The sequence below is a fragment of the Columba livia genome, chromosome Z (genome assembly GCF_036013475.1).
Source record: "Columba livia isolate bColLiv1 breed racing homer chromosome Z, bColLiv1.pat.W.v2, whole genome shotgun sequence".
Lineage (NCBI taxonomy): Eukaryota > Metazoa > Chordata > Aves > Columbiformes > Columbidae > Columba > Columba livia.
This window is the reverse complement of record NC_088642.1, coordinates 79,013,780-79,036,752: the sequence shown is the minus strand read 5'-3', so window position 1 is coordinate 79,036,752 and position 22,973 is coordinate 79,013,780. Positions and strand designations below refer to the sequence as shown.

Here is a 22,973-nt window from a genome sequence, read left to right as displayed (position 1 = left end):
ATCCGCAGATATTATGTAAATTAATTATTGTTATCAGTAGAATAGGGTGTTTTTTTGTTTTGTTTCGTTTTGGTTTTTTTTTCTATCAATGACTAGAAGATTAAGGTCTGCTCTGTGCCAGACTTATTGCTTCACTTCTTAAAATCCTAAACTCAGAATTCATTTCTTGTGGGTTTTCTAATCCTATATTTTAGAATATTCTACTAAGAATATTGTATTCAAAACATTCTAATAAAACCATACAGGAAAGAAAAAATTAAAACAAAGAAAAAGCAACAAACAGAAAATACACAAAAATATTTCCTTGCAAGTATCCAGGAAAAAAATATTTATTCTGGTAAATGCACGATTATATACCCTATGATATTTCCATTATCCCAAAATAATTGTGAATGAAAGCAAAATGCAGCCATTTAGAATTGCTGAAAATCGCTATACTATATCTATAAATACTTTGCAGGTTCATCTTTCTCTAGTTACACACAAAAGTAACTCATGAGCACATTATGTTTTCTGCAGCTTTGGGTCATGATTAGTAGATCAATTAACTATAGGTAAAAGTAGAAATCACAGCCTGCTTTTAAACATCAAGGATGCATAAGCAGTGTTACACTTGTACACTCAATATTTTAATAACCGAGATATTGGGTAGTGAAATGTCATTATTGCTCAGATTTGTGTCCTGTTGTTGCTTAGATGGCTATCTTACAATGACTATATGTTTAGATAGATCACTAGCAGAAAAAGAATTTATGCAAAAGCTTTAGGTTTAACTGAACAGTGGGAAAAAGAGAATTGTGTGTAAACTTTTAAAATGGGAAATTAAAAAAAATAGATTTCATGTTAATGTGTCATAGTTCATTTTTGGAAGACATCAAAACATTCAATGCTATTCTTTATTGGTTGCAATAAGCTGTAAAACATTATTTATAAGACTGTTTTTATTTATAATTCACTACAGAATATATGTTTCAGGCAAAAGTATAGGATGTCATATTAAAATAATAGCTGAGGGGAGGGGAGCCTTAAGCTATCCTGTTTAAAATGTTTCTTAGTATAGATATTTTATTCATAAATGACAGTACAATCTCCTCATGACATTTTCCGAAGTAGTAGTTCTGTCAACATTTAGGAAGAAGAAAGAGTTAGATTCAGCGAAATGCATGCGAGAGCAATTTTATAGCCTTCAGGTACCAGCAGCCACCTCGAAGGTGTTCCTTTCCCATTCAGCACGCACAAGCATCTTCAGGGAAGGACAACACAGTGTTCCTTAAAAACAGAGAAAGCTATCACTAAGCCACAAGACTCTATCAGTCAATTCTTATCCTTCCCCAGAGAGATTTTGTGCAAGGAAAGTTTATTTTGGCTGGTGGGGCGGAATGGTTACTGACATGCTTCTGCAAAGACTACAAAAATTACCAGAATCTCCTGTGTTAACCACGTTTTTCAGTGCATTCAATGCCCTTCCTGATAACTTTTCTCAATGCAGATCCAAAATCAACTTCTGATTTTCCAGTGCCTGGAAAAAAATTAACTGAAAATATGTGTTTGAGATTGTAATTTTATAATGGAAAAAGAACATTAAGTTTCTCTCTTATTAAGTTTTTCTCTTCTCTCATATATTGATGCCATGTCTGTTCATCACTTGCCAGATCTTTGGCACATGTGTGAATACATCAATGTACCTTTAAACACAGGTAGAAAGAATACTTGGCAGAGGTCTGTTTTGTCTCTGGAAATACAAGTATGTCTTTCAGTTCATCTTCCATTAGAAGTGTTCAACTTTCTACTGGTATTAGTTGGTCAGACTGGAATCTACTGAAGGAATTGCAATTTATAAAACTCTCTCATTTTGTCTTTCTTTCTAACTTCTGTGACCTGTCCTGGCTTTTTCTCCATAGGTAGCTGACTTGTTAGTTAAAACAGTTTATTTTATGTGGACTCCGCTGCAATCACTCACATTCTACACTTCCATCAGTTCAAATTAAGACCATTTGCTGAATTTACTAAAATTTTAGTGGCCAAAGAAAGAGAGGTGCAATACCTATTAATAGTTCCCTCATTTGATAAAAAAAAAAAAAAGAGGTTTTGAAAAAGATGTAGTACAGGTATTATGTTATTTCAGACACTTGGTAAAATCTCTTCTGAGAAGGGACGGGATGATTATTCTGAAAAAAAAAAAAAAGAAAAAGCAAAAAGCTGAAGATTCTATGCTACTTTAAAAGCATATAGATCAAGATGCTAGTGATGAAGTCTAACCAGTCTGAGCCTTAATCCCTTAAAGGGTTGTTCCCTGTAATCACTTTTTCATTGGATGTGATTACACACTATTTTTCAGGCCAATATGAGCTAGCGGTACTTTATATCACGGGAACTCAAATGGTTCTGAAGATAAACCAATCCTCAGCAAAACATACAGAAGCATACCAAGCATCGTAATGAAATGGATTCCACACACTATACCAAAAGCTGATGCCTGGCTGTTTTGGGCAAGCCTTGCTTGCACCTACTCAAAATTTACTTGTTGTATGTTGTCATTTTTTGTTTTGACTCCCATAACGTTCCTAAGCAAATGTCTTCTATAATGGTCTGCACCATCTAACCTGTAACAGTCTGTACTGCCTGCAGTCAAGGTGGATAAGTGAAAAAATGTGTCAGCTCCTATTCTTAATGGTTACAGACTTCAGCTGTTGAAATTTTCTTCCCCAGAATTCTATCTGAGTTTATTTATTATTATTAGTAGTAGTAGTAGTAGTAGTAATAATAATAATAATACTATTACTTTTCACAAGTCTGAATACTTCTGATACTAAATTAAGAGAAAAATCACCCTTTCCATTCACTAGTAAAACTAATCTAGTAATTTTAGTGAAAAATTTCATTATTTCAATGCCTGGAACATGTACTGAAACTAGGCAGAGACATCTGAAGTAGATCTTGATAACTGACCACCAAAATCCAGCCCTACGTTATCTAGCATAATTCATTCCTTGAAGATGGTAAATACCCAGTAAAGTCATAGTCCTTTGACAGACAAATTCTCAGGTAATCCAAATTTAGAGGCAGTTAGCCTAAGCTTTCCACTTTCTACTATGCTTTTCCTTTCTGTAGCGTTATGGACATTAAGCAATTTTACATTTCACACACATACAGTCCCTGTATGGCTATAGAAACCACCTGATGGAGCTGAGTTAGAAAACAAAACAAAACAAAACAAAACAAAACAAAACAAAACAGGCAGAGATTCTTCAGGGATTTAATGTAAGAGTTCAGAAAAACTTAAGGGAATGAGAATGGAAAGAAACTTATGAAGCACTTGTCTATTAAAAATCATTAAGCTTGAGGGTGCAGACGAATTTTTGTTTATGAATATTTCAGCCTGTTCTGAGGAAAAATAAGATCCAATGTTTGTCAGATTTGATTAGTAGAAATTACCAAAAACTCAGCAGCTTCTTGAAGTCTTATGAAGTAATTCTAAGTACCTGTGCTCTTTAGGGGTACATTAAACACAATCAAGTCATATTCAAGAACAAGGAGTGAATTACAGCAATTTGGGCTTTTTCAAATAATGATGTTAGTGCAACTGAAACAGCATTTTTGCATATTTTCTGTATGTAATCACTTTAGTTATTTTATGTAATACTTGCTCATATTTCATTTGTACCTCTTTGCAGAGGTGTGAGCTGCAATGTACTATTTCTATTTTTTCTAATGAAAAAGCACAATAATGGAATATTCCTTATCTCAACAGCCTTGCATTCAAAACATATAGTAACAGACAATGGATTGAAAAATAAATAGGGAGTATTACATGAAGTATAAAATGACAATGAAGTGATTACAATGAAATAAATATTGTGTCAGAACCAGGAACAGAACACTTGAATTGTGTTTATCTTGTTAAAACTACAGAAGTCATTTCCACACAGTACTATTGTAATATATTTTGACCGTGAGGATGTTCAGTGTTTCATGATGTTTCTGCTAAGACCAGACAGGGGTCAATACATTTTATTGTGCAATGAGACAATCCAGGAAATAATATTTACATTACAATGGATGAACTGGCACCCAATGGAAAGAAATACTCTGGTAGATCTTCTACCCTGAAGTAAAACAATTTCACTACTGCATTTTTTTTTTTTCTTTTCATGAGCTATAGATGTGTAACTGTTTCTTACTGCTCTAAATGAATTTTTTTCATCATAAACAGTTTTTCTTTCCAAGTGGAGCAATCAGAGAGAAGAAAAAAAGAAATAATATATTGAAGAACAGGTAAGTAGTGTTGGAGCAGACAATTTAAATTTAAATTCTTAGCTAATATGATAAACCCAAACCAGTGTTTATGATGAACAAAATAATGAGATAAAGGTTTAAGGCAAAGTTATGCTGAGGTGAAGTCAGTGTTTATTTTCATAGCTGCTATGAAAATAGATGCCAGAAAATGTGTCCTTCCTGACCATAGCAACTGATTTAATGTTCCAGATGATCGTTGTCTTTGTATATAATACCATGAAGTTCTGGTACATGGTAAGACCTGTAAGCTTCATACTCTAATGAGTTTGTTTCAAATGATGACTTAAGAGTGTAGCCAGAAATCCAAGAAACAGGTAGGACGGTATTTGCAAAAAGTCAAAGCAATCTCAAGTGACACAAAATAACAGAAGGATGACTGTATGCTGTTTGTGCTTGTTCATTGCCATCCTACAGGAAATGATTTTTCATTCAGAAGCATTTAGTGGAATCTATATTGTTGTTGTCTGGGGAAAGTACAAGAGTAGTGTTCACAGAGTTCTACCTGAAAAGTTCTGCTTACTAAAATGTTTCTCTTCTCCGTCCTTAAACTGAATTGTTCAGTAGTCCAGGTTTAAAGGGAGAGATAGTTAACTTACAGGCTGGTGCAAGGAAAAAGTCTTTTAAAAAAATAGGAAGCATGGCTTTGAACCTGTAAGCTCAGATAATGGGATTCAGATGCCAACCTTTCCATCAGGCTGTGACTTCTTCTTTCTCACAAGTTTTAAAAGAAACTACAAATGCTTCTCCATTCTTTTCATACTCAAAAAATGGAATAGCAACTTCAAATCCTGAAGCAGGAATAGATTTCCAGTGCTTGATGTCTCCTGGTGAGGAGACCTGGGAAATGTTCAATTTAAGTGATGTACTTCAAGCTTTGTGTATGTGAGCTGGTGAGAGCTATCTGAGGATACAAGCCCAAACGTCATGTTTTTGGTTTTGTTTGCTTGCTTGTTTGTTTGCTTGTTTTCCAAATCTACATATATATTCTTATTTAAGACTTCATTATTTATGGTGGAGAGACTACTATTGTTATTCCTAATTTGTATTTAATGCAGTTCTGACTTACTTTATCATGTTCACCTCTTGCTAGTGTATGCAGACACCTGCACTGAAGTCTGTTCACAAATGAGGGATTTTGACAATGGCTTCTTTGTAGGCAGAGGTTTAAATAAGTGGTTTTAGTTAACTAGCATGCAAGAGAGTGCTTAATTTTGAGGAAACTTTTCCTTAGCTGGTAGGATTATTTAAAACCCAAAATCTACAAAGCATTGATTATGAAACTGATACCAATGGAAGTGCTATTGTGCTTAAGTTAAGCATGTGTGTAAGCACTTTGACAGATTGGGTTCTGATCAAGAAAACAGTGAAAAGCACCATCTGTTCAGTGGCACCTCTCAAGACGGTGAAAAAATCCTGAAGTCTGCTCTTTGGTGAAGATGAAAAAGAGATCTGTCCGGAGAAACAAGCTATCACAAAATTAATTTATCAGCAGCAACAAGCAATTCCTCCACAGTTCCAGTCTCTTCAGCTTCCTCACATTAATTTTGTAGATTATAAGAAAAATAAGTTATAATGTATCCCTGCTGCAGGCACAAAGCTCACTGAGGATGAGAAAGAAGTGCAATTTTGTTTTTCCCATTCTGTGGTAATAGTGGTGAAAGAAATCAAATATCTTATGTCTTATTTATGAGAGCCAGATCCAATCATTATCACTTTTTCTATAGTGAGAATGACATGACTATAAGTTGCTGCTTTTTCTGATTAGTCAACCGTGTTTCTGAGAAACATCCATCCCACACACGGTCAGGTGTTCTTAGGGATGAAATCTGTCTGACAAATTAAATGGTTGAAAGTTGAAAAAAAGCCTATGTGTATATCCACAAGTTGCCACATTTCTGTGGACCAAAATTAAATAAATAAAACTGCCAGATTGGATTAATGAATTATATTAAAAACACCAGTGCTTGAAACTGAAAAATGAATATGATATCTGCTCCCACTCTCATTATGCACTAAAAAAAAAAAAAAAAAAAAAAAAAAAACAGCAAACTATAAACATTATTCAATAGTCAGATGAAAAATATACCAAGTTGACAAAGACTGATCAATGTTATCAGGTTCAAAATGCTCCATTGTTGGTTAGCCTCTGGCCCAAACACTGCATTTTGCAAAAGCGAAAAGTTTCAGCAACTGCAGAAGCAGAAACATACCAGCTGGAACTTGGCAGACAGTTAATTCCTGTGACTCACTGTGTCTGGCACCAAGTGTCACATGTAGAGTGGAAAAAAAAAAAAAGTGAAAAAAGAAAGGGTGTTTTTTTCTGGCATTTCTAACCAACCAGGCTTGCTGACAAGCCTTGTGCCATTCAAGATGTCAGCATAATATATCACTAACAGAATGAAATATGCACTGAAGTGTACAGATCTTTATGACATATTATTCCTTACCTTAATGCACTGAATATCAGGCTATCACCTAAGGTAATTTTTCTGTTTCTATATGCTTGGTCATCAAAGAGCTGTGCTTAACAGCTCAGCTGGCATAACAGAGATCCAGAGTTAATGATATTAATAAAATGAATGGGAGAATTCATGCCTTGCAGTAACTGCTTCTGTCTGTCCGCTTGCTCAGGCAAATACCAATGAACCCTTTTCTTCTTCCATTCATAGCACAAAGGTTATCTTCATGACTATGACTATGACTATGACTATGATTATGACTACTATGGCTATGAGCTGGGATGAGCTTGTCGAAATCAGCATTTGAAATCAGGGTGTACAACACTGAGTGATTTGTTCTTAGTTTTAAATGAAGGATTAGATTTCAAAATGCAGAATAACATGTGTCATGAAAGCAAACTTCAGTCTTCTCCTATCCCTCTCCAAAATACGAGATAACTCTGCTGAATCTCAGCTGAGGATCCTCTAAAACCATTAAAACTGCACTTGCTTCACTACATTTATCCACCTAATGAACAATATTACACTGCAGGTTGAAGAGCTGATATGAAAATAATCCACATAGCATCTTCATTTGCTAGCATATCAGTGATCCATCACAAATTATATAACACTAGCTAGCTCATCCAAAATTACTCAGAAAGGAGGAAAATTATGATGGATAAAATGTCTTTGCAAGATGATGTACCTCACCTGCAATTATTGCAGCAGGTCTTTAGTAGCTATAAGCCAACAAAACACCTAAATTCAGTGGAGCTCTATCACTATTGACTCTGCTATTACAGATTTGTTACACTTGGCTGGTGGAACAAAGTGTCAGGAAAAGACCATTTGAGGCTAATTATTTTGCAGCAGAACTGATTTAATGGTTCCCAGATTCCCGTATTGTTCACCCTCTACTGCTGAGTTCGGATTTCAGGAGTTTGGAATGGGAGCATTCACCACAGCTTCCTACACCCAGAAGGGTTTTGGATGGTGTACCCGCCCTCAGAAGCCAATTTATATAGCAGCAAATGTGATACTGTCTTAAATTGTGCGGAAGGTCTGGCTCAGCACAAGACAGACTCTTTAAATGAACTGTGCACTCCTCAACAACAACCTTATGTCCCTGCCTTGCCCATTTCAGCTAAAGAGGTCAAATAATTTCTTCATCATTGCTTAGAGAACTGCCATTAGACTTGCTAACAAGCTAAGTGTCAGAGATATTTGAATATTGTCCAACTCATTGGATATCTGTCAGTAATAAATGTGTGACTAAGTCAAATCAAACTGAAAATGCAAAGTTTTTAGAATATCAACTATTTGCTAGCTTGACCAGCATCATTATATCTCATCAGCTGTAACCCTCAGCTAGTTGAAAATGTTGCAATGTATATGTAGCTCAAAGAAAGATATGCAATAGTATACTATTTTTTTTTTCCCATCTGTATATCTCTTAACTGATAAAGGGGAGAACTTTGGATACAGCCTTTTGATTTTTCAGGGTTTTTTTAAATCTTCTAAGATTTTAGCTGATATTGTACACTCACAAGTTTAGATTTCAAAAAGATTAATCACTGTCATCATTTTGTAAAGATACTATGTCTTCTCTGTATTAATTTAACCCTCTGACCCAAATATCTCTAAACACATGATCCCACAATAACCTTACAGCCTATATTAAAATGGCAGAATATTTTTTTTTCGTTATTACTGACTATAGCAGTGTTTATTTAGTGACAACTTTATCCTCCCCTTAACAAAATTAAACTTGCTGATATACATTTGGTTTTGATATAGCTTCAAAATGAAACAATATTCTTACATAAAGTTAGTGACCTCATGCAGCATATTAGCATCTTCTTACATAACGATTTAATGTCAGTAAATAGTTGGAAACTGTTATTTATAAGAATTCAATATTTTAAATTTTATGAATGAGTTAAAGTTGTCATATGTGACTGGGAATGAAATATCTTAATTTTTTAGAAAGACTCGGATAGAAAACTGAAATAATGAAATATTAGTAACTTTCAAATCATGTTAGTGCTAAAGCTGACATATCTAATAGGCATGTTATATCATCAGTTACATATTAAAAAATGCAGGTTTTTACTACTTTCACTCCCATATAGAGGATATAAAATCAGTTATGTTAGTGACATGCATTAAAATCACACTAGTTATCAATGCATGTCTCTATATGTTTCTAAACAGAATACACTTTGTTTATTCATCCTGATAGAAAGCAAAAAGCTTTGCTTTATACAAAAGTTGCAAGAACAGCCCTTCATTCAGGATAGAGCTTCTGTGAGCTATCTCTTCCACAAAGGATGAAGAATAGACGGGAACATCACCCGATGACACTCAGCACTAAGTCACAGCAGAGGTTGGTCACGCATCCAGGGTATACAGACCCTTTCCTTTCACTGCGGTTTCCATTATAAGGGAACTAGAAAGGATCATTGCCAGCTACATTTAGAAATATACTCTGTTGTTCTTCGCTCCCTCAAAATCCTAATCAACAGTTTTTCCTTATTTAACAAAATACCAAAGGTACCTCACAGTAGGGAGAAGCTCTTCCCACACTCTTCCGAAACAGCATGGACTAGGCATCAATGGGTGACAAGAATGACATAGTTGACAAACAATTTTTAATATTCTGGAAATATGTGAAGAATAGCTTGCTTTATATTCCTACTTTCTAGCCTGTCTTGAGCTATTTAAGAAAACATTCACAAATCCTCCAGGATCTATGAATTACATCAGAAATTATTATCTGACCAAAAGCTTACACTAAAAGTGCAATATTAATTATTTACCACAAATCTACAGATTAAAATGTTATCATCATCTAGTCCTGGGATATAAATGGTGTCACAGGAGGTAGCAAATCTGCAGTTGACAATTCCAGCCAGCATACATTTGAAATGAGCAATTTAAGGACAATCTATAAGGCTGAAATGCAATGTGTACTTCATAGCACTAAATAGATGAAGACTAAATAATTCAAAATAGTTTCTGAACTACTTTTCATATATAATAGCATTGCCAAAATTGTTATTTCAAAGCCATGAAAGATACTATGCATAGTTCATACTAATACCTTAAAGAGCAAGCAGGATGCCCGAAGTAGATATACACCAGGCAAAGCCTACCTTGTCCATGCTGAGCACCAGGAGGGGCCCACCTTGTGCATATCCTCTCAAACCAACATTAATAATTCAGCTATTGAAGAGGTTGTGGAGAGTCCCTTTTTTATGAAGTAAAACTGTTGCAATATTCCAGAGCTCACTTATTTATCTCTTTAGAGAAGAAATCGCTGTGGTGTATAATGCCAAATGAAAATGACTGTCAGGAACTCAGGATTTATGTCTGGTTTCTCTGTTAATGATGTGACATGAAAACTATATACATATCAAAATTTCAAGTACTCCATGCATTTTGGGCTTTTTTAGATTTTCAGTTCAGAAACACAAGATATACATATCCTATAGTCTAAATAATGAATCTTTGTTTCTTCTGAGTCTATTATACTCCTTTTTCTCTTTTTCCCCTTGAGTTCGGTTTTAACTATAGTTGGGAAAAAAATCTCTTTACACAGAAATCTCTGAAACTTGATTAGCAAATAAAGATATATGCATTTCATTTCAGTCATTCTATGTTTGAATAACACAATGCTTAACTCATGTTACTTCCCAAAATGAGATTACAATGTCTGCTATTGATTGCAAGATTTATTTTTCTCTTTAAAAACATGATTTGCATTTATAACTTATGAGTATATCTTTTACTTCCTTAACCCTTTACACAAACTGATTTTCACATTACATACATTCTTATTCTCAAGCATATATTCACTACCTATACAAATCATGTGGTTCAGCAGCTTAATTGAAGTTATCTATGCACAATTCATGCTGTAGTTCAGAATTCAAGTGAATGGAGCTGTTTCAAATAATCAGTAAGGAGAGGTTAGAGACAGCAAACTCTCTGCTTCACCTAAGCAAGGAAACTACCGCGCTGATTCAGGATCATCAAGACACAGAAGCCATCATAAAGTTAAATATTCTTATAGGGGATTTGAAAAGGGTTTGCATAAGAACATGTTTTGAGAAAATATGATATAAAGGATGCTAATACTGATACTCAGGTATATAATATAATGTAACATAAAGAAAGAAGTTGTAATTCCTACTTGTATGCCTCTTTTGACCTCTCTTCCTTAGCTAAAACACAAGCTAGAATGTTGCTTCTTGTGGCTTAGGTCTGACTGGCTGGTTATAAAGCACAGAAGTGCGTAATCATGCAGAATAAGTTCCCCAGAATAAGAAAAAACTAGTATTTTCCTTTTTGTTTTTCATAAACATCTCACAATGAGCAGCAAAAACACATGCTTATATGCACAAGCTCTAAATATCCATGAATTTGTTAAAGTTCTCTATCTGAGAAACATTGACTAAGAAACAATTTTAGCATAAATATTAATAAGCTAATAAAATTATTATTGAAAATTAAGTACTTCATCAATGGAAGAATTTAGAAAATAGCATTCCAGACCTGTTAATCCTCGAATATGTCTCCAACCATCAATATTTTTCATCTAACACTATATACTAACCAACTGGATCTATATTAGTTTTGCAGAGACAAAGAATTGTAATAAAAAGAAGTGTTTTCACACACATATATATATTTATAGATGGCTAAGTATTTGTATGTGTATATTTATAAATATGTCTGGCTATAAAATGAAATGCAAAACCAGAGAAGCTTCCTGAAACAAACAAAGTTTAAGTTGTATTTCTTGTAAATATTCACCACTGTTAAGAACTGGTTTGCTGTCTTCTTCTCCTCTTTTCTTTAAGTGATATAAAATGAGCGATATATTCTTCCTGGAATTCTAGATAAGATCTTTCAAAATTACCACTTGAACATCTGCGTGAGTCTCTAGACATCTTAGTGAGATAAGGACAGTATTCTAGAATTTTTTTAAAAACACAACTCTATCTTTTCATCAGATGTCTTAGGTTTCATCTTAAGAAAAACAACTTATTTGAGCAAATTAAGAAAAAGAATTTATTTCCACATTCATATATATATATATATATATATATATATAAAATGTGTCTTAAAATGCTGTTAAACATGAAACACATAAAATTTGTACCTTGGAGTAGTTTCCCACAGTTCAGGAACCTTGATTTTCCTATGGATGTTTTCAAACACGTAATTGCTCAGTTCCCATAGACTGGACTAGTAAAAATGTATTATCTTTAAAATGAAATACAATTTATTTGAAAAAACTTGAGCCAGTTCATGTTTAGCTTCTAAACGGGTATAAAGGGCTCAGATTTCTGTGGATATATTCCATAAATAATGACCTTCTGTTGTCATTTTTACAGCTCAGTCCTAAGGGCTAGAATTATGGCTTAATTTTTCATTTTCTCAGATATAGGCACTTTCCAGAGAGAATTTTGTGAAGGGTAACTAAGCAAATTTCACACAATAAAGTGTCTTTTCAAAATAATACCCAGATTGCCTAAGCAATTCTACCCTACCATTTCTGTAAATGAAGGCATGGTTAAATAGATCACAGCTCTTTTTACCAAACAGAGTAAAAATCATTTAAGAGCTGGCTTACAAATTTCTCTCTGCTGGCATAAATATGGAGAGTAGGGCAATTAAGTATTCTGACAGATGTGGAGATTTTTCCTAGACCATTGTGAAAATATATGATGAAAAACCAGCAGATTTACCAAATATGACTAAGACGAAACTGCAAGATGTCAAAAAGTAGTGGCAGTAAGCTGCTTGGTGAAGGAGGACAAAGTCAGCATTGCAGCAAGTAGTTTTTTGGTTATATACAATTTTGTTGGATGAGAAAAAATGAGGAGTATTTTTCCTCTGAGTGGTGACTTTACTTTCTTAATTAACAGTCTTGGATTTAGTAGCTTTCCTGACATTTATCTATCTGTCTATCTGTCTGACTAGGTATCTAGCTATCTACTTCTTTATATAGAGATATAAAATTCATTTCCCAGGATGAGGTGGTTCTGCCAGGTGTTGGTCATCACTTCCTTACCTCAAACCAGGATCCAAGGACTGGAAAACCCTGCATGCCTGTCTTTGTCCCATGAACAAGTTAGTTCTTTAAAAAAAACCCTTCCTACTACAGAAATAGTCTTCAAATGTAAGTTCAAAGAACTTGATACACAAGAGAACTTAAAATATGGCTCTGACTGCACAGTAGTATAGCACTGTCTCAGCTACTTTTAAACTAACTGATTTATGGACTAGTAGTAGTAGCTATGGTGCGACAGGGCTTAGAGTTATGCTACAGCGATTATTTCTGATAAAAATTAGATGCATGCCTTTTCAAACATCAGGAAAATACTATCACAGTATTTTCAGTTTTCACTAATGTTTTTGTAGACAAATATAAATACCATTAATTTAATTTATACAGACAGTTTAATTTCCCTTGCTGCCTTCTTTGCTGGATTTTTTTTTCTTTCCCCAAACTACTAGAACTAGATTCAGTAGATCATATTTCACTGTTATAAAATTAGAAATTCAGTGGAAATAAATTAAATTGCTGATCAGCATACCTGTAAATAAGTTTTCATTCTATTTCTTTTAGTATATGGCAAGTGTCAAGGTGAATTCCAGTCTACCAGAAATTGAGTCCACAGAGGGTTTTTCTAGATAACTGACAATATCTGACTGATTTAAAGTTGAGTAACACAATGTAAGGTGTATTACAATTTAATATACAGCTAAATCTAAAATGACACAGGAAATACACATATAGGTGTATTTTTAAGTTATACAGTTAGAAATTACAATTATTATCTTTCAGGAAGCATACTACAAGGGCTACAAAGTTGGTGAAGGGTTTGAAGAAGCAGCTGTATGACGAGCAGCTCAAGTCATAGGGTTTGTTCAGCCTGAAGAAGAGGAGACTGTGGGCAGACCTCATAGTGGATACAGCTTCCTCACAAGGGGAGCAGGAAGGGCAGGTGCCGAACTCTTCTCTTTAGTGACCAGTGACAGAATCTGAGGGAATGGCAGGAAAATGTGCCAAGGGGAGTTTAGGTTGGACATTCAGAAAAGGTTCTTCACCCAGAGGGTGCTGGATACTGGAACAGGCTCCCCAGGAAGGTGTCACAGCCCAAGCCTGACAGTGTTCAAGAAGAGATGGGACAACATCCTCAGACACACGATGTGAACTGTGGGGTTGTCAAGTTCAGGGACAGGAGTGGGACTCAATGGTTCCTGTGGGTGCTTTCCAACTCAGGGCATTCTATTACTATGATTCTACAAATGACTATGTGGATGTGTGGTTTTTTTTGTTGGTAAATATTTGAAAGCATTGTTTCCCAAAATGTCTAAATGTTGCAGCTTCTTTCATTTATTGATTCTGTCACTTTTGTCCACACCTAAGGTTGTGTCAGTCCATTACTTGGCCTCAGTGTGGCTAAACTTGGAACACTGAGGCACTTCACAACTGTAGATGCACACGTTAGCCTCTCCAAATTTCATGGTGGGATCTGGATGTCCCCCTGATCACGTGAGAAAACTTCTGCAGAAGAGTAAGTTAATTGGAGTATATCCACTGCTCTGGATAACACAGACACTAAAAGGAATTTTATTTGGCATTTTTTAAGTATGCAATTTCACAGGATGTTTAAAAAAAAAAAAAACTATGGCACAGTGAAGCTTCATGAAACTAAAAACAAGTCAGTAGAAAAAGGCACAGCATCTAAGAGGTTTGACCTGAATCAACTTCATGTTTAAGTTGCTAACTTCTATGAAAATAGTTTTAGAGCTGCTTTACTGTTGATTTTGACAATGTCACAATGAGAAAGCTGAAAATTCACTTTCTTCCCTGGGGAGGAAACAGAAGTAAAACAACTCGAATGTCAACAGCAAAAAAAAAATCCTCTGTGGAGTTACTGGCTTTTTTTAAGAATACATGTGCTAAATAATATGAAAGGTGTACCTCTGCAAGTATATCTCCATAAACTCTTAAGGTGTATGGATATAGTTTTAAATCTATATGTTTACATAGCACCCTAGATGACCTAGATGGCAACTGAAAATCGAAGAATTAACATGCAAAAAGCATGGAAAAGTTTTGGTTTTTTTTAGAAGTTCTTGTAGGCAGACAACTGGGCTGTTGAGTGTATAATGGGAAGTATCTTGAATCTTATTAAAGAACTTCAGAGACTAGGAATGGCCCACACGAGAGATAAATTCAACATAAATGTGTATATTAAATGATCAAAGAAATGGCCACACCAAGAAAAACTTGTGAAACTTTTCATGTGTTTTGAGATATCTCTAAAATCTCTCAAGATCTTAAGTATTCTTCAGGGATTTTTATATGTTTCTTAAACTAACCTAAGTTTCAAAGCCAGGTTTTGGAAGGGTGTAGAAGTGTCTGGAGTATTGAAAATAGATGAAAATATCTAGGCAGGAGACTCCCACTTGCCAGATTTACAGAATCTTTGTGCTGTGAAAGAATCAATATATATGCTTGATATTATTAAAAAGATTTGTTATTCTTTCCTACTACCACTTAAAACTTATTATGTGATTTCAAGAAAATATACTGAGAGCTATATACACTGGACAATCCTGAGATACAAATAGCTATGCACAGAATCTTGAAACATTCTAATGACTCCCTGCATTGTAAAAAATTGTCCTTCCTATTTTCTTCCGAAGGCTATTGTTTTATAATGCTCAATTACTGCACTTTAAACATTTCTGGTTTTAGTCTTAACTTCTCTGCAATATCTTCCTTTTGGTTTACCCCTACTGTTTGTTTTGTTTTGGTTTTTGTTTTGTTTTGTTTTGCTTTGTTGGGGTTTTTTTCTGGTAGCAATTTTTTTTCCAGCTCTCTTTAAAAAAAAAAATATATACATATATATATATATAATAATTATCCACTTCCCAAGGGTATTTTGAGGCTAAATACATTAACACATAGAGAGACAAAGAGAGAGAGGACTTGCAAGTTGTAAAAAGATATTTTCTTTTTACTAATGCTACTAATAAAATAGAGAAAATAATAAAAAATATACAAAACCAATCTTGAAATTCCCAGCAGGTCAGTGCTGGCTGCTCCAGAAACACAGATATATATATAACTCTGACACTAATATGTGAATACTTTGCATTACCTCTGCATTGTTTTCTCCCACTCCTTGATCAAGGAGATACATCTGCTATTCTGTTGGCTGTGCTATATTCATTACCATTACTATTAGGCTGCATTGTTGATGGTTATGTCTATGCAGAATTGTGGGAACACTCCATAGCATAGCTCATACTCCCGATTCCTGAGACATTTCCGCTGTCTCCAGGGCCAGAGATCATGGTGGTTCTTCTCCAGCCTGACAGCCACCCACCTTTTTTTGTGTCTGGTTTTTGGTTTGTATTTTTTATTATTATTATTTTTGTGTGTTTGGGATTGTTTTGTTATTTTGGTGGGTTTTGTTTGGTTTTGCTTGTTTGTTTGTTTCCGTGTTTACAAAGGTATGTGATTCCAGTGCATGTGTAGGGCTTGTTTCAGTATGGAAAGTGCTAGACTGTTTACAAGACCAAGAGTTAGGGACTCCCAAGACCATAAATTTTTAATGTCTCTGATGAGTTTGGATCTTGTTTTCCTCAGCATTATGCAAATACAGAAGTCATAAGACATGCATAGTCTAAATAGTAAGCACGAAATGTGAAACATGTGCACTTATACTTTCTCCTTCATAGACCTGACTCTCTAAGTTTTTGACAGTAAAATTATTCAGATATTAATGTTATATAGTCACTGTATTTTTGGTACAACTTCCTACTGTTTAGACCTTCAGGCATGGCCCAGGATATAGTGGGCATCCAGGGCATGTTTGAGCTGAAGTGTATGCTCGTGTTTGTGGCGGTCTGTATCTGCCTGAAGTTCAGATGCCTCAGGCACTGTTATCACAGCTGTACTAAGCCACCACCAATCAATGCTCATCTAGTCCACTGTCCTGGTCATGAGGAAGGACATCATCAACTACAGCAGGTTGCTCAGAGCTCCGTCCAGCCTGGTCTGGGATGTCTCCAGGGATGGTTCATCCACCACCTCTCTGGGAAACCTGGGCAATTGCAATTTCCAATTGCAATGGAAATTTTGAACGTGAGATTTTTACACTAAAAATCTGTATTATTGTGAAAAGCAGTCTATTTATTCGTAATTCAAAGGGCCAGATGGACCACATTGATTTTTGTGGCTCACCTGAAGATCCAAAGTCTAACCCAAATTTCCATCCAAGCAAGAAGTAGGTCAGCTGACACATCAAACCTGGTGATGCTGTGCACTTCTTCAAGTCTTCCAGTGACCTTTATAAATGAACAAAGATCAGGGAAGATGCTGGGGCAGCTACAGAGGGGATCTGTGTACCTTATAGAGAAAGAATTTCATCACAGTGTATATGAAAACATATTAAAGCTGAGGACCATTAACAGTACAAAAATAGATTAATTTGTATTTATAATCTTATTAATTTTTCAGTTGATGACTCATTAGTAGCTGAAAATCTCTTACTCTATTGCATTCTTTGTGGGTGAACCAGATATTCATATCTCTAGCTAAAGTAATGCAAAAAAAAGTGGAGCTTTAATAAGGTTCTTTTTTTTTTTTTTTTTTGAGATCTCTTGAGATCATTATTTGTGCTTCCAGACACTCTATGCAGCAAAATTGTACTTGAGTTCTAACATCGTTTTTTCATAGACATCCCACTACTATGTGTCATTGAAAATAAGACAATGCTTTACAAAGTATTATATTTTCAGAGGAATATACTCACCTTAGAAAGCAACAAAATATAACTGATGGTAGTTATTGTATTTCATATGACTAAATTCTCAAAGTGAATAGTTTAAACATATGTGGTCATAAGCAAATCAGTCACATGGTTTGAGTTTTAGGGTTTTTCCAAGTAGTGTCACCAGACAATGACAGCCACTGTCATTGAACAAAATACACCAGAAGTAGACCTTGTCCCCTGCAATGGCTATGGCATAGAGATCTGGAAAGGAGAATAAAAGCAAATAAGACACTGGAAGAATGAACTGTTGTTCTAGAACAATTGTCTGTATCCCTGAGCTTGGTCCCACAATGCAACAGTCAACCGTATCACATATTATATGCCTCAATTTATCAAGCTGCAAATTAAAGCTAGTTAGGGTTTTTGTAACTCTTTTGTCTGAAATGTAGCACCATATTTGTCATTTTCACACATGGGGTTCAGATAGAATTCACCTTTTTTTTTTTCTGTTCATAAAAATCCCTCCCTCCAGAGGAAGAAAACCCTTTGTTACCCTACAAGATCTATATATGTATTTTCTTTCTGTCACTAAATGCTCTCCCATTTTATTTCTCTTTTTCCAACGCATTCAGTTATTCATGTATAATTTTATAATCCTTCCTGCATGAACAGTTCTTCCCAATTTCATGTCATTATACAGTTTAGCTATGAAAACTCCAGTTTGTGTGCCAAAGTCTAAATGAAAAAGGTAAATAATGTCTAGTATTTACTGTCCTTCTGAAATTCACTTTGGTGTTTTTCAGTCACACTCTCCTTTCAACACAGTCTGTTGCCAACCCTACTTTAATTTCTTCCCCAATTCACAATATTTGTACTCACCGTTCTACTCATTTTCTCTGTTTCATCAAGTAATTATTCAAGTGGTTTGTAAATATTAAATTTCTTATAATGGCATAACTCCCTTCAATATTAATTGTTTGATATTATTGAAATAATTAGATCAAAACTTGGGAACTAGGAGCAGATTTATACATCATCAGCAGAAATTTTCATAATTCTCCCTAAAGAGTTTTAACACAAAATGTTAAGGTTTCTATTATGCTTATTTAACTCATTCATATACAATGTCTATCATCATCTTTCCCTGGATGTGTTATACATATATTTCAAACCTAATTGACATTTCAATACTTTTTTGTTATCTTTCATCATACTTTCTACCAGGAACAAAAATGTTTTCCAGCCTCACACAAATATCCTATTTGTTTCTCTGTTTTCACACAGTTTGTTAGGTTGATTAGTCCCTTAGGTTTCTTAGCTAGTTATCCCCCCTGTTCCCATGAGTAATGACTTTGTCTTTATTTATCCCCTCCTAAGGGTTAATGGGAGAGGATTATTGATACTCACCTCCTTGGAGCATGCTCCATCTCTTGTTCACTTGATGTGGTGGACCTGACAACTCCCAAAGCAGAACTGCAACATGTTTTCAGCTCTGTCTCCAGCTCCCTCTCCATCTTCGTGTTTTTCATATCCCTCCGCAAAGGAGCTGAGGAACAGCTGACGCTGACTGACAATGTTGTCATCATTCAAAGGAATTAATCCTGTTTGCAGCTGCTAACCTAAAGATATGTAAATCCTTTCAGTTTTAGGTCAGTCTGTTCACAAGATACGAATGATTTGCAAAACACCTAATCACAAACTACAGACACTACTGACCTTGCAAGTTTAGACATTTTGAAGCCTATACAATTAGTTGAATGTTGCTTTAACACATGTCTCAAGACTGTTGGATAAATGGTGCTCATTATACACTAGAAGAAGTATGTAATGCAATACGTAAATGTGAAAACAATCAGCTCCTTAGGATATGAACATAATGATAAGATTTTTTTATGCAATGCCTTTTCTTTCTGGCATGCTGGTTTTATTCCAGCATCCAGACTTGTGCAACTCTGTAAAAAACAATATCTTGTCTCTGTGTGCTAAATTTATCTCATTTGTATGCACACCAGGTAAAGAAACCTGGTTTTGGGACAACAACTGGATATAAAGCGTCACCCTGAGAGTCCAAGAGAGTCCTCTCATCACATGGGGGCTGCTGCTGCCTCAGACTATTCTCAGTGTTATTTCTTTCCCTCATTAAATTGATATTAGCTTTAGCTTGATATTCCTGTTAGCTTATGGGCCAGTGATATGAAAATGGTCTTACTCAAACCAATACTTCCCTTCCATGTCTATAATTATTTCTTCCATTGTTGCTGCAGGAAAATAAAAGGGAATAAGGGGAAGTGGTCTTTCTCTATTGTTCTGACAAGTGCACAAAGTGCACACATTTGTAAAAACCAAAGGAGACAAGAGAACATTGAGATGAAAGCCTGTATAGAGTTGTAAAAAATGTTAGTATTTTTTAAAGTGTGAATTTCATCAAAGTGTCTCCTTTAATAAACATGAACAATTGGGTGTGTGTGAGAGCAAATTTGCACAGGAACTCCACAGCCGTATGTGCTGGAAGATTTGGTCTGCTTGTGCAATTTTTCATTAAAAAAAAAAAAAATAAATAAAGTTTTAGCTGAATTCCTCTTCGGATAGAGGGACCACCTTCATTCCAGAGTCAGGCAGCAATACTATCTGGAAACACTCCTGCTACCAAAGAGAAATTGGAGTTTTAAGTAAAAAAATTACCATCTAGTCAGGTCCTGTAAACAGCAAGTTCATTTTAGGGCTAAATTATCAAATTACAAGTGTAGGATTTTTGCTGCATTTTACATTCCAGCAAGTGACTGTTATTTAGAAATAAACCTTATAGACATAGAGAAAAGAATTACAGACATTTGGGGTTAGACTAACTGATCTCTAGACTCTACCTTTTAACTGTAGTTATAACAAATAAGACGTTTCAAATTCAAATTTGAATTCTATGCTACACTGGATAACCTTGACAACTATAAAAAAAAAAAAAAAAAAAAAAAAATCCACTTTTCTAGAGTTCCAAAATCTGAGAAATAATGGTGTATAAGGAAAGAGAAGATGTTTTCTTGCCCTTAAAAAAAATAAAAGTGAAATTGACTATCAAATATGCAGTGTTTTTAACTCAGGTTGAGTAAAGTTCCTTGCTGTTTGTTTTTTTTTCATTGTTGATTTAAAATTTAAGTTTGGCAAGACAACTTAAGTCACCTGCACCTGGCATGATCTGGGTGTTTGTCTTTAGTGACTGTCATAGAAGTCTGGATGATGTTTTAGCATAATTTCCATAATGCATAATAAAAGAGTCAGAAAAAAAAATATAATCTCCAGTGTCTTCTCCTCCAGAATACGTTTGTTCACATCCAATGTTGCAAGTAAGCTGAAATGATGGAAAGAATTTCAGTTCATACCAATACAAATAGGTTTTCTAAGTGATTAATTTTGAATCTTTATTTTTAAAATGAATTAAAATACTTTAAAATGATATATTTTCTTTTGAATAATTTTAGAAGTGCTTTAAGTCTTGAAAATGAAACAAACACTTCCTTTCAGGTTGGTCAGGTCTTTTCTGGATTGATAAGGCAACCCAGAATTTTTTTCTGTTTTTGACTCTATCTGTAGTGCACTTGTTTGGATTTATAGATTGTCTAGTTTTAGACAAGAGAATAAACCATTTTATTTTAGTTACCTATGCGCTTATAATTATGGGAAAATACTACCTTGTGGAATATTTCCCTAGAATTTGTGGCCTGTGTGAGGCATGAGTTTCTCCAGAATTCTGTGAAGTAGATAAAAATTTTCAAATATACCATAATTTTTAATAGCAGTTTTTCTAAGCTCTTTCCCTCAAAACAAAACAAAACAAAACAAAACAAAACAAAACAAAACACACAGCGGTACTAGCTAACATAACTTTTTTTTCCTCAGTTCACTTAATATGTAAAGAATTTCATTTTCTGACTCAAAATTTTAGTTTCATTGACAACTGAGTCAAAAGATGTACCTCTGCATCCAGCTGCTGCTCTTCTAGGTTTAGGAAAAAAAACAGTACAAATTATAGGAAAGCCAAAGATCTACACTGTAAAATGAGTCACCGTGATCCTACCTTATAAGTGAAAGTGTAGTCTAATTAAATTCACACAGATTCTGAAAGATATATGATCCAATACCAATGTGTGGCATGACATTTTTTTACAAGTAATTATAATTAATCAAATTTAAATATATTCATGCTTTTAACTATGTCTAGGAAAGTGAATGGTAATTATTATATATAAATTACAATTAAATATAGTATACAGTAGGATCTAATAAGTTAACACGGTGTAATAAAGCAGGAAATATCAAAATTTATATGACTAGTTAATTTCTGATGTTCAGTAGATTCTAATAAATAGTAGAAAGGAAGGTGACAATTATTTCCATGTGTTTTGAAATCTTGCTATTTTTATTCTCAGTTTTGTTTTTAAAATACAGTTTTACTAATTCCTAGAGTAAAATGATAAAGACATATGATGGCTGTTTTTTCTCTTTTATCAGTGCTATTGTGTCAACAACAAAAGAGCATGCAGCACATATTTGGGCTCACAATCCATACGGAAAAAGTCAGCTTTTGTGGTTGTGGCTGTAGAACTCCATCTTTTTGGCTGCAATGTAGACACAAGTATGCACGTTTCTGATAGAGGAGAATTGTCTGAAGTATCTTCAGAGACTTTTGGGCTCTCAAATGACAAAAGTGTGATTGTATCCTATACTTCAGTTTTTTGGACAGTACTATTAACCCTAAAAAGCCCAGAAGATGCCTGTGTGATGGAAGAGCAAAACATAAAAGTTTAGAGACACTATCTACACTTACTTTTAGGACAATTTTTTTTTTTTTTTTTTTTAAAAAGGAAGTATTTCAACTCTTTCTAAAAGATAGCACATCAAGGTGAAGAAATCTTTTCAGTTAGGCAAAAAAGGAACTTATTAGTATGAATTTGTAGCATTGTAATGAATGCTTTCAAGAAAGATGCCTCTACTACTTATTAAAAATGCTAGCAGAACAAAACCTGCCTGTAGTGTGGCACCAGAAAGAGCTTGAAATAATTTGCACCACTAAATTGAACATATCACCCACTGGAATTTAATCTGAGAGGTTATTCCTGCTTTTAGCAACAGCTGTATTCAATGTTGTTTTGAACAGGCTAAAACACAATCTGTTATGATTATGGCATATTTACCTTCCCAGCAGAATGAGATACTAAAAAAAGGTAGAACCTCAGCAGCAAGATTTCTTATTTACTACTTTAGCAGTTTGCTGATTCTGGCAAAATTTACAACCAGGTTGAGTCTTCACCATAGTTTGAGCTAATCTTATGAGGCATTGTAAAGCCAGAGAGACCTTTGTAATCATTAATTGAAATAAATATCAATTTACAAGCTACCTTTGTTTACCTTGTAAGATTCCATCTATAATAATTTT

The 22,973-nt window shown here is 34.5% G+C and overlaps 1 long non-coding RNA gene across 3 annotated transcripts in view; it reads right to left on the bottom strand.

The window, feature by feature from the left end:
* LOC110356818 (uncharacterized) overlaps positions 1–19,214 on the bottom strand; it is a 61,636-nt gene extending 42,422 nt beyond the window's left edge. The window contains exons 1-3 of one of the 3 annotated variants that reach the window (XR_010469058.1): positions 18,953–19,212; positions 17,585–17,806; positions 17,014–17,117 (exon numbers count right to left, since the gene is read on the bottom strand). This is a non-coding gene — a long non-coding RNA (uncharacterized LOC110356818). Of the gene's footprint in view, positions 1–10,115; positions 17,118–17,584; positions 17,807–18,952 lie in introns of those variants that run through there. The other 2 variants (XR_002410118.2, XR_010469059.1) reach the window with 2 other exon arrangements.
* Positions 19,215–22,973: the final 3,759 nt, after the last annotated feature.